This window comes from Oncorhynchus masou, chromosome 15, assembly GCF_036934945.1.
Source record: "Oncorhynchus masou masou isolate Uvic2021 chromosome 15, UVic_Omas_1.1, whole genome shotgun sequence".
In the NCBI taxonomy this organism is placed as follows: Eukaryota; Metazoa; Chordata; class Actinopteri; order Salmoniformes; family Salmonidae; genus Oncorhynchus; species Oncorhynchus masou.
Genome location: NC_088226.1, coordinates 60,929,125 through 60,941,488, shown reverse-complemented (window position 1 = coordinate 60,941,488; position 12,364 = coordinate 60,929,125). Strand labels below are relative to the sequence as shown.

At 41.2% G+C, this 12,364-nt stretch overlaps 1 long non-coding RNA gene across 2 annotated transcripts; it reads left to right on the top strand.

Annotated features, from left to right (window-relative positions):
- The first annotated feature begins 2,933 nt into the window (after window positions 1-2,933).
- Window positions 2,934-11,569, top strand: LOC135556590 (uncharacterized). 2 transcript variants are annotated; one of them, XR_010458021.1, is made up of 3 exons: window positions 2,934-3,115; window positions 3,419-3,531; window positions 6,535-11,569. It is a non-coding gene; the product is annotated as an uncharacterized LOC135556590 (long non-coding RNA). The 2 variants fall into 2 exon arrangements; XR_010458020.1 differs by having other exon boundaries at window positions 3,419-11,569.
- Window positions 11,570-12,364: the final 795 nt, after the last annotated feature.

Here is a 12,364-nt window from a genome sequence, read left to right as displayed (position 1 = left end):
ACTTCCTAACCTCCTGCCAAATGTATGACCATATTAGAGACACATATTTCCCACAAATCACATAGACCTACAAAGAATTTTAAAACAAATCAAACATTCATAAACTCTCATCTGTTAGGCGAAATACCGCAGTGTGCAAAAACAGCAGCAAGATATGTGGCCCGTTGCCATGAGAAAGGGCAACCAGTGGAGCACAAACAACATTGTAAATACAACCTAGATTTGTGTGTTAATTTATTTTCCCTTTCATACTTCAGACTTGCACATTACATAGCCAATAACATAATATTTTCTTAAAAGGTTTGGTATTAATCAGCATCTAACTGTATTATTGACTTTGGCCACGGCCAAGCTACTCACCATGTACTACTGAGCGTTGTACAACAATGCAGTGAACCATTCATATTGATCTGTTTATAACCAAGCATTTAACTATGACTATTGATCTGTCTGTGGACAAGACGAAGCTCTCTGAGCTCAGCCCTTCTAAACATATTGGATGACCCTTTCATTCCACATGGAGATGTTACCTCCTGCCTGCATTGTTGGAATTAGATATTATATCAAAGATAATTCAACTGTATGTACTTGCCTCATAATGTCTTACTGTTCCCCATGTGTTTACTGTTTAATGGGCTGTTGAGTCCCACTGATCTATAACAGTGAAGAGGAACACTCCCACCATGTAATACATGGGATCATTAGCTATTTGTTGTTCCCATGTGGGGAATGCTGTGTTCTCAATGGTTCTCAATCAGGGACAGCTGTCTATCGTTGTCTCTGATTGAGAATCATACTTCGGTAGCCCTTTTTCCCCTCCTTTTGTTGTGGGTAGTAAACTTTGTTTGTGGCACTTAGTGCTGTAAGCCTCCCTGTTGTTTCTTTCGTTTGTTGTTTTGTTGGCGACATTTAAAAAAAAATGTACACTCACCATGCTGCACTTTAGTCCACTTCTTTTGACGGCCGTGACATTTGTCCTGTAGGTAAACTGTTTGAAGCTCAGATAGAGTACATAAGTAACTCAGGCACGTGAACACAATGACAAAGCTAAACTGAGTGGTACAGTACAGAGGTAAACTCAGGGAAAAGTAAGGTGGTTTCGAAATACTGTAGAGGTAAGCCATGGTGAGCAGTACATGTCCACATTGGCACAATGTGGGCTAAAATATTGGCCACACAAAGGCTGCCCACATTGGGCCGATGCACCTTTGCTCATCGACTCCACATTGGCTCCAAGGCCAGTGGCCCCAAGGGCGGCCCTCACTTTGCCTGAAATAAGCCCGCCATTTTGGATTGGCTGCCCGTTACATTGTATCACAAAGACAATGTGGTTGCTATCATAAGTGACCCCAAACTTGTTTTTACACGCAATGTGCTTTAGCACTCAGCAGTCCCATTCCGTGAGCTTGTGTGGCCTACCACTTTGCGGCTGAGCCGTTGTTGCACCTAGACGTTTCCACATCACAATAACAACGCTTACAGTTGAGCGGGGCAGCTCTAGAATGGCAGAAATTTGACGAACTTACTTGTTGGAAAGGTGTCATCCTTTGACGGTACCATCTTGAAAGTCACTGAGCTCTTCAGTAAAGCCATTCCACTGCCAATGTTTGTCTATAGAGATTGCATGGCTGTGTGCTTGATTTTATACTCCGATACGCAGCTGGTGTGGCTGAAATAGCCAAATCCACTCATTTGAAGGGGTGTCCACATACTTTTTTTATATACTATATAGTGTATATGTTTACCAGAGAAACGTTAAAGTTTCTCATATGTCACATGCACTTTTCTGTCTTTTTTACGGACTTCACCTTTGGCAGTGTACAATATCGTGTTTTTGTTGACCACACAACAGAACACTTAAACTGGAATGAAACTCTCAGTGTCAGTAAGTTCAGAGAACAAAACAGAAAATCGAAAAAATAATGATGTTTTTGGAGGAACGGAAACAGAACAGGGAACGAAGGGATCTCTAGTGTTCCGGAACAGAACCATTATTTTCAAATCTTGGGAACATGTTAGTAATGTTATTTTTAGTTCCAAAAATATTTTCCAGGTGTAGTATATAATTCTATAAAGTTTTAATGCTAATAATAGCTTAAACACATTCCAATTCACATCATGATGTTCAGCGCTTAAAGCCCCTTCCATCTTCAGCCTTGTCTTTCTCTCCACATCCGTGAAATTTCAGTCATATCTCAAGCCTGCACTTAGCTGACCAATCAAACATGTAAACAACCATTTTACCCGTTCCACAGCAAGCTGCACTATCAGCGCTAATTGGGTGAGTAAATGAATGTTAAATGTAAAAACAAGGTTGCATTCATGGGTTAAAAAAAATACAGAAAAAGGAACTATATGAATTCTAACTTGTTGGGGGTTTAAACCGGTTCAGAACATTATTTTCTGGTCGGAAGACTGGAACAGAACAAAGAAAATAGGGGTTCACCTCGGAACGGAAAGATTCTAAAATGATTTAGGTTTGGCTTAAATGGTGTCAGCAATTTTCATCTAGTATTATTTTTTAAATTGGGGTATTTGCACAACCACTCCCCCAAATATTCGAATGAGCTCTCACATTATGAAGTAGCTGGGCTTGGTGTGGGCTAGCCTGTGTTGGGCTGATGTGGGATTGGTGTGGGACGGCCCGTGTTGGACTGATGGAGGACTGGTGTGGGCTGGCCTGTGTTGAAACAGGTGTAGGCTAGCCTGTGTTGTGCCGGTATGGGCTGGCCCATGTTGAGCTGGTGTGGTCTAGCCTGTGTTGGCCTGGTGTGGGCTTAGTGGGGTTCAAGCCGTGCCCACCATGCCCACCGAATACCCACATGGGGTCATGTTTGCTGGGTAGCTAGTGTACACAACACAGAGAGATAGAGAGAGAGAAGTATGGCACTGTGTTTACACAATCATGTGACATAGCAAGATGTGAGCTGACTTCCTGCCACTTCAGCTCCTCTCAAATCGAAGGGCTTCCCGGATTGAAGCAAAATTACAATACATACAGCGATGGACAGCCAGACAGACAGAGGCTCAAATGGAGGATTCCACCACCGTGCCTTAGACATGCCAACAAACCTTACACAAAATCTGAATCTGGAAATCCCAGACAAGCTGTGAGGTAAATTGGTGGTACTGTGGTTATGTCAGTATTACAGGTCCTTTCAGCACCAATTTAGCGGTCCGGAAATTTTATTTAGATTGTCCTTGTTTTGTAGGAGCAAAATGATCTTCAAATGCAGAACACCTGTATGGCATGATGTTCTGTTTACTGCTTTGTTATTTGTTTCCATCTTCTGTTTGTTCATTGCTGATAAAGCACACCTTACCATACTGAATGTACTGTCTTTATGCAGAGACAGGGCGTTTAAATGGTTGGAGTTTTCATTGCATAATTATTTAACTGTTATTTTTCCGTTTAAAGGAAGTGCTGATTCAACTAACGCACATCTCAGCAAGAGGAACCAATGTGGGACGAAGACAATAACTGTCACAATCGCTGTCGTCATGGAAATGACCGGACCAAGGTGCAGCATGGTGAGCGTACATTTTTTTGATTGATAAATGTTGCCAACAAAACAAAGAACAAAGAAACGACCGTGAAGCTTACTTAGGCTATAATGCCACTAACAAAGACAACTACCCACCATTACAAAAGGAAAAAAGGCTGCCAAAGTATGATTCCCAATCAGAGACAACGATAGACAGCTGTCCCTGATTGAGAACCATACCCGGCCGAAACAAAGAAAATATAGTTTCCCACCCGAGTCACACCCTGACCAACCAAACATAGAGAATAAAAAGATCTCTACGGTCAGGGCGTGACAATAACAATGTTCTACGTTCTCTGCTCTCTCCCTCACTATTTCTCTTTCTCAATCTCTCCTTCTCCCCCTCACCCTCTCTCTCTCCTCATCTCCTTCTCCCCCTCACCCTCTCTCTCTCCTCATCTCCTTCTCCCCCTCACCCTCTCTCTCTCCTCATCTCCTTCTCCCCCTCACCCTCTCTCTCTCCTCATCTCCTTCTCTCCCCTCACCCTCTCTCTCTCCTCATCTCCTTCTCCCCCTCACCTTCTCTCTCTCCTCATCTCCTTCTCCCCCTCACCCTCTCTCTCTCCTCATCTCCTTCTCCCCCTCACCCTCTCTCTCTCCTCATCTCCTTCTCCCCCTCACCCTCTCTCTCTCCTCATCTCCTTCTCCCCCTCACCCTCTCTCTCTCCTCATCTCCTTCTCCCTATTGTGAACATTGCCACACAGATCAAGGTACTGTCAAACCTGAATCCCCAAACATACACTTTCATCATATGGAACCTTTCCACTGTTCAGCAATTAAAATCTCTCTTTAAACAAGTTTGGTTCTAGATGGTCTTACGCCCTCAAACTGCTGTGAATTCCATGAGAATGTCTGAGTTTCAATACAGCCAAAACCTGCATCTCTGTTAAAAACAAACAAAATTACACACTCAAGGGTGTCATCCATCGATCACACACAGGAAGAAGGGAGAGGTGGTTCCACTCCAGTGAAACATTGTTCCCCCTGCTGCGGTCTTGGTTTGCGCCAGGTGTTGCTTGAGAAAATAGATTTGATCTCAATGAGGTTACCCAGATAAATAAATGTTCAAAAAAGGAGCTCATGTGCTGCTCAACAGGACTCAGTCCTTAGAAATACTAGCCTCCCTCCACTGCTCAGTCGAAGGTGTAAAACATAGGGTGAGTTTATGGGTTTATAAGGCACAGCGTGATCAAAACAACAGTGGAGGGACTTTTACTCTAAAACATTCTATATATCCTCTGAGCTCGGTATTGTTTCTCCATCTCCACTGGGCTGCTCTTTAAAGACAGGCTCTAATTACTTTTATAGGGCTGGGGAGTTAGGCTGTAACTCAGATTAAGTGGATGTTGCACTTGATCTGAGTTAAAGCTAAAGGGCAGCTCTCTATAGCTTTGAAAGGCCAGCGGCATACACAGACCTCTCTGAATGGCTGCATAGTGAGCAATCTCTTTTCTTTTCTACCCATTATTGTAAATGTGCAATATGAAATGTGGAATGGCTGTCTATTGTGACAGCCTCGGTGTTTGCCTTGTCTGTATGCACGTTCTGCATCCAATGTTCTTTCAGAGAATAAAAGGAACCACACAGTATTGTTCTTCCAATAATTGGTGTCTTATAATGTCTCTTGTTCGAATCACCGAGCCGGCAAGGTGGAACAATCTGCCGTTCTGCCCTTGAGCAAGGCAGTTAACCCCAACAAGAACTGCTCCCCAGGTCCTGATGACCGGGACTTTGATTAAGGCAGCCCCCCCCCCCCCCACCTCTCTGACGGGCTAAGCACCTGGCCATGGATTAACAGAAGGTTAGTGTGTGTGCTGCTTGCTTAGCGAGTACCACTTCCTCGTGATTTGGCGAGTACCACTTCCTCGTGATTTGGCGAGTACCACTTCCTCACACTGAGGCTCGAACCCTGGACAGGTGACCGCTCCTATACAGTACAGAACTTTTGATTGGTACTGTGCATGTTTTATATACACATATATATACACGTGTATATATATACACGTGTATATGTATACCCATTCCAGGGTTTTTCTTTATTTTTACTATTTTCTACATTGTAGAATATTAGTGAGGACATCAAAACTATTAAACATATGGAATCATATAGTATCCAAAAAGGTGTTAAACAAATCAAAATATAACAAATCAAAATTTGCATTTTAGATTATTCAAGGTAGCCACCATTAGCCTTGATGACAGCTTTGCATACTATTGACATTCTCTCAAACAGCTTCATGAGGTAGTCACCTGGAATGCATTTCAATTAACAGGTGTGCCTTGTTAAAAGTTCATTTGGGGAATTTCTTTCCTTCTAAATGCGTTTGAGACAATTAGTGGTAGGGTAGAGCTGGTATACAGAAGATAGCCCTATTTGGTAAAAGATAGCCCTATTTGGTAGAAGTCCATATTATGGCAAGAACAGTTCAAATGAGCAAAGAGAAGTTTGGTGTTGCTTATCAGGCCTACCACTGTTGTCATCAGCAAACTTGATGATTGAGTTGGAGTCGTGCATGGCCACACAGTCATGGGTGAACAGGTAGTACTGGAGCGGGCTGAGCACGCACCCCTGTCGGGCCCCAGTGTTCAGGACCAGTGTGGTGGTGGAATCAAGAAACAGAGGCCCTTTAGAGTAATTGCATTATGACAAACTGTATTGTGTGTGATTTCCAGATGATAGAAGGGAAGAGATCCATTGCAGGCAACAAGTTTTGGCTCCCATCTGGACAGATCTTTAGTCAGTTGGCTCCAGTGCAAGACGAGGGATATGGAAAGCACTACATCACAGCGAAAGATGAGCCAGAGCTATACAAAGACAACTACACACATTTACCAAAGAGAATCAACCTTGATGGATGGGGATATTAAGAGAGCAAAGAGATATTTGCGACAGATATGGTTTGACATTTCTCTTTCCGACATTGGAAACAAGTTCCACAGACAAACGACTACTGATTCTTTTTGTGTCTTCCGGTTTGGAATCCACAGTGGTGAGATCGTGGCTCATCATCGGTTTGGAATCCACCGTGCTGAGATCTTGGGTTATCATCGGTTTGGAATCCACAATGGTGAGATCTTGGGTTATTATTGGTTTGGAATCCACGGTGGTGAGATCTTGGGTCATCATCGGTTTGGAATCCACAGTTGTGAGATCTTGGGTTATCATCAGTTTGGAATCCACGGTGCTGAGATCTTGGGTTATCATCACTGCTTAGGTTTATCCAGTACAATGGTCACAAGTCAAATGTGCAATCTCTGACACAGATTAATCAGTATTGTAAAGAAAAAACGTGTCTGTCAAATCATACATTAATCTTGGAACTACCCATCCCGGATCCGGGAGAATTGTCATCAACTGACACTAATTAGCATAACGCAACGGACAAAAAATATTACTAGAAAATATTCATATTCATGAAATCACAAGTGAAATATAGTGAAACAGACAGCAAATGTTCATTTTGTTCCATAAAGATTATTTTTATAGCCGAAATACCTCCGTTTGTTCTTCACGTTTGGTTGAGAAATCCACCGGAAACTGCGGTCACGACAACGCCAAAAAATATTCCAAATTAGATCCATAATATCGACAGAAACATGGCAAACATTTTTTATAATCAATCCTCAAGGTGTTTTTCAAATATCTATTTGATTAATATGCCAACCGGGTCAGTTGGCTTCTTAGTAGGAGCGAGAGAATCAATGGCCGCATTTGTCTATTACGCAGAAATCTGAGAGCCACCAGCTGACCACTGACGCAATGTTGTCGCTCATGATCATTTTTCAAAATAAAAGCCTGAAACTATGTCTTGTGACACTAGACACATTAGGGAAGCCATAGAAAAAGGAATTTGGTTAATATCCCTTTCACTGTTCAATAGGGATGCATAGGAACGCAGAGGTTTCTAAATAAGAGTCACTTCCTAATTGGATTTTTATCAGGCTTTCGCCTGCAATATCAGTTCTGTTATACTCACAGACAATATTTTTACAGTTTTGGAAACTTTAGAGTGTTTTCTATCCTAAGCTGTCAATTATATGCATATTCTATTATCTGGTCCTGAGAAATAGCCCGTTTAATTTGGGAACGTTATTTTTCCAAAAATGAAAATAGTGCCCCCTAGTTTCAAGAGGTTAAAAATATAAACTTCACCCTGGTAATTGCTGGAGTATGTGTATTGAAGCCATTAGAGTACAATCATTCCTTCCTAGACGACTCAGAGCCAAGCTGAAGGAGGGGACAGTAGATTGCCCAGCTAGAGTGAGTTATTCTAGGAGGGAAGGAGAGAAAATTGGCCTCATTTCTGTGGCGAACCTTAAGCTGCACAATCCACAGACAGCACATAGCTACCTCTGTGCCAAATAAGCACTCTATAGGCACTGTTTCCTCCTAGCTCAGACAAACACAACCATAACTATTGGGTACAGTGCTATATAGTTTACAACTCAGATAACTGTCACTGTCTTTTCTCCTCCATCCACAAAACCTCTGTATAAGTACTGTATGGTGCCAGGACAACAACCTCTCCCTCAATGTGATCAAGACAAAGGGGATGATTGTGGACTACAGGAAAAAGAGGACCGAGCACGCCTCCATTCTCATCGACAAGGTTGCAGTGGAGCAGGTTGAGAGCTTCAAGTTCCTTGGTGTCCACATCACCAACAAACTAACATGGTCCAAGCACACCAAGACAGTCATGAAGAGGGCACGACAAAACCTATTTCCCCTCAGGAGACTGAAAAGATTTGGCATGGGTCCTCAGATCCCCAAAAGGTTTTACTGCTGCACCATCGAGAGCATCCTGACTGGTTGCATCATGCCTGGTATCGCAACTCCAGTTATCATCTATGCATAGTCACATTAATAACTCTACCTACATGTACATATTACCTCAATTATCTCGACTAACCGTTGCCCCCGCACATTGACTTTGTACCGGTACCCCCCTGTATATAGTCTCACTATTGTTATTTTACTGCTGCTCTTTAAATACTTGTTACTTATATTTCTTATTCGTAATTCATTTACAGTGCCTTGCGAAAGTATTCGGCCCCCTTGAACTTTGCGACCTTTTGCCACATTTCAGGCTATAATTTTGCACGCCCAATTTTTCAGTTTTTGATTTGTTAAAAAAGTTTGCAATATCCAATAAATGTCGTTCCACTTCATGATTGTGTCCAACTTGTTGTTGATTCTTCACAAAAAAATACAGTTTTATATCTTTATGTTTGAAGCCTGAAATGTGGCAAAAGGTCGCAAATTTCAAGGGGGCCGAATACTTTCGCAAGGCACTGTATATATATTTTTTTGTTAACTGCATTGTTGGTTAGGGGCTCGTAAGTAAGCGTTTCACTGTAAGGTGAAACACCTGTGGTATTTGGCGCATGTGACTAATACAATTTGATTTGATTTGTATTTCTCAGTTCCCTGAAAGAGAGAAAGCAGTCACAAGTCACAACAGAGATAATGATCAACATTTGCAGCAATAGAACTCTACTCAGTATGTGGATTTCTCCCATTGCTTTCCATTCTTCTGGCCTCAATAGGTGTTCCAATGAAACATGCATCAGTTTCCTGGGGTCATGATGCTTGCCTTTTGATTTGGAGTCAGTGTTTATGGACGAAATGGCACTACGTGACTGGGATTGAGGATTATGAGGAGACGAGGGCCAATCCACAGGAAAGTTATTGGAATTGTGTTTTTAATGCACTCACTAAAATACAGGGAGACAGTGTATAAAGAGGAATACACTAGTTGTTGAGCTCTAGTATAGTGTCCCCCCTGAGAGGGGTTGGGTGTTATGGAAGATCTAACTGGGATAAGATGGAGGTTCTCTGAGACACAGAGACCAATGCCTAATACATAACACAATCAGACTACTGGGTGTTCTGCAGCGATCTGGGTGTTATCTCCTACAACAGGGTTTCCTAACTCCGGTCCTCCAGTACCTCCAACAAAACACATTTTAGTTGTTGCCACAGACAAAAACACCGGATTCAACTTGTCAAGGGCTTGGTGATTAGTTGACAAGTTGAATCAGGTGTGCTTGTCCGGGGCCATGACAAAAATGTGTACTGTTGGGGGTACTCGAGGACCGGAGTTGAGAAACTAGGGCTATCCCGACTAAAAAAAATCTGTTCCTGTTCTTTCAACCAATCGATTGGTCGAAATGTTTAAAGTTATTTTTCCATAGATAGACAAACACACCCTGTGTGTTTAATAAAATCAACTGCATATGCACTGAGCTTGTCTGATGCTTTAAGCAGACTGTTTGATTAAATAATTAAGACACACAAATGACTCAATAAAAACCCAGATGGTCATACTGTGTTAAAAAAATGACAGCGAGTGCCTGTGTGACTGGCGCACGTTATCTCGCTCTTCTCCCTACTGCTGCGAAAAGGCACCACAGCACAGAAAGTATTTATTGCGCTGTCCGTGCCGAAGCATTTCAGCCAATATTAGTTTCTTACTTGTTTCTGACTGAAAAGTTATGTTACTGAAATCCCTAATTTGTTTAGGAAAAACGTTCCCTATTCCCTCAACCCTTGCTCTCTTTTTGTGAAACATGTAGAGTACCAGTCAAAAGTGTAGACACACCTACTCATGAAATAATACATATGGAATCATGTAGTAACCAAAGAAGTGTTAAACAAATCAAAATATATTTTAGATTCTTCAAAGTAGCCACCCTTTGCCTTGATGACAACTTGGCACACTCTTGGCATTCTCTCAAACAGCTTCATGAGGAATGCTTTTCTAACCGTCTTGAAGGAGTTCCCACATATGCTGAGCACTTGTTGGCTGGTTTTCCTTCACTCCATGGTCCAACTATTTGTCACGCCCTGACCTTAGAGAGCCGTTTTATTTCTCTATGTGGTTAGGTCAGGGTGTGATGTGTTTCTATGTTTTGTTTTCTATGTTTCTGCCGGGTATGGTTCTCAATCAGGGACAGCTATCTATCGTTGTCTCTGATTGGGGATCATACTTAGGTAGCCCTTTTTCCCTCCTTTCAGTGTGGGTAGTTATCTTTGTTAGTGGCACTTAGCCCTGTAAGCTTCACGGTTGTTTTTCGTTTCTTGTTTTGTTGGCGACATTTTAAATAAAAAGAGATGTACGCTCACCACGCTGCACTTTGGTCCTCTTCTTTTGACGGCTGTGACACTATTGTTTCTCTTTGCTTATTTGAGCTGTTCTTGGCATAATATGGACTTGGTCTTTTACCTAAGAAGGCTATCGTCTCTATATCATGTTACAACACAACTGATTGTCCCAAACGCATTAAGAAGGAAAGAAATTCCAGAAATGAACTTTTAACAAGGCACACCTATTAATGGAAATGCATTCCAGGTGACTACCTCATGAAGATGGTTGAGAGAATTCCAAGAGTGTGCAGAGCTGTCATCAAGGCAAAGGGTGGCTACTTTGAAGAATCTCAAATATGAAATATATTTTGATTTGTTTAACACTTTTTTGGATACTATATGATTCCATATGTTTAATAGTTTATGTGCTCACTATTATTCTACAATGTAGAAAATTGTCAAAATAAAGAAAAATCCTGGAATGAATAGGTGTGTCCAAACTTTTGACTGATAAATAAGTGTACCAGAGAGTCTGTTCTAACAATAAAGCCTTTATAATAGCAGACTAAAAACAGTTGCATGCATTTGTGAATTGCAGTTTATTTATTGTTTGGGGCTAATTATTCAAAGCTCCCTTTGTTATTTAATTTTAAAACTAAAATGCTTGATTGCATTTCAAAGCATGCATGTTTCGTATGCTGTGTGATGGCATGAACGAATGACTGATTGATTGATTGATACAGTTGCCTGAATAGTGAAATAGCCCTGTGGGAAACACTGTCCTACAGTGTTAACATGACACAGTTCATCAAATCAAATTGTATTGGTCACATGGCTGCCACTTGACATTATGTGAATATTGATGTGTATAGTGTGTATTGATGTGTATTAATGTGTATTCAGGGCTCATCTGTAAAAGAGAACATGGTCTCAGCATGACTCTGTCGTGTCTTTACTATCATTAAACTAAAGACTTTGTTTTTATCAAAGATTCTCTGTAATTAGTTACTCGATTAAACTGAATAATCATGTAACTGTAATTAACTAGGAAGTTGGGGCACCAAGGAAAGTATTCAGATTACAAAGTTATAATTTTCCAATATAACCTTTCAGATATTTTCATATCTGATCAATAGTCTTCTGATTAATGATTTATTTATTTTACCTCACGTTAGTTTCATTCTAAACATCATAAATTGTTGGATATCTGCATGAATCCAGTCTTCACTATGAGTCATCCATACATCAATTGTCTTAAATCATTTATTTATTACTAACTAAGTAATTCACAGAAATGCATTAACAAACAGTAAATATGGTTACATGAAATGATAGAATGTGCCCTAGTGGGCTGAACCGACATGGCAGCTTGTTAGACAAAGGGGCAATGGGGGGGGGGGGGTCGACAAAGAAGTCCCTACAGAGTTAATTATCACAATTAAAATGCTAATGCCTTACACATGAACGCTCACTCATTCGGGAACAATTGCAATCAATATATATATTTATGCTCAGTGTGTCGTCTTGATTGCTGGTGAAAAGTCTTTCTTTTGTAGAATTATCCGTCTCTCTCCCTCTCTCTCTCTGTCTTGGTTAGAGGGGATAGTTCAAAATGACATTCGTTATAGGATATATGTTTTGGCGGTTGTCTTTCTTCGCGTTCAATGATGCCGAATTCCTAGCTGCAGACTAGTAATTAGTATCAAAGACTTGTTCTCATTCTGTCGGTAT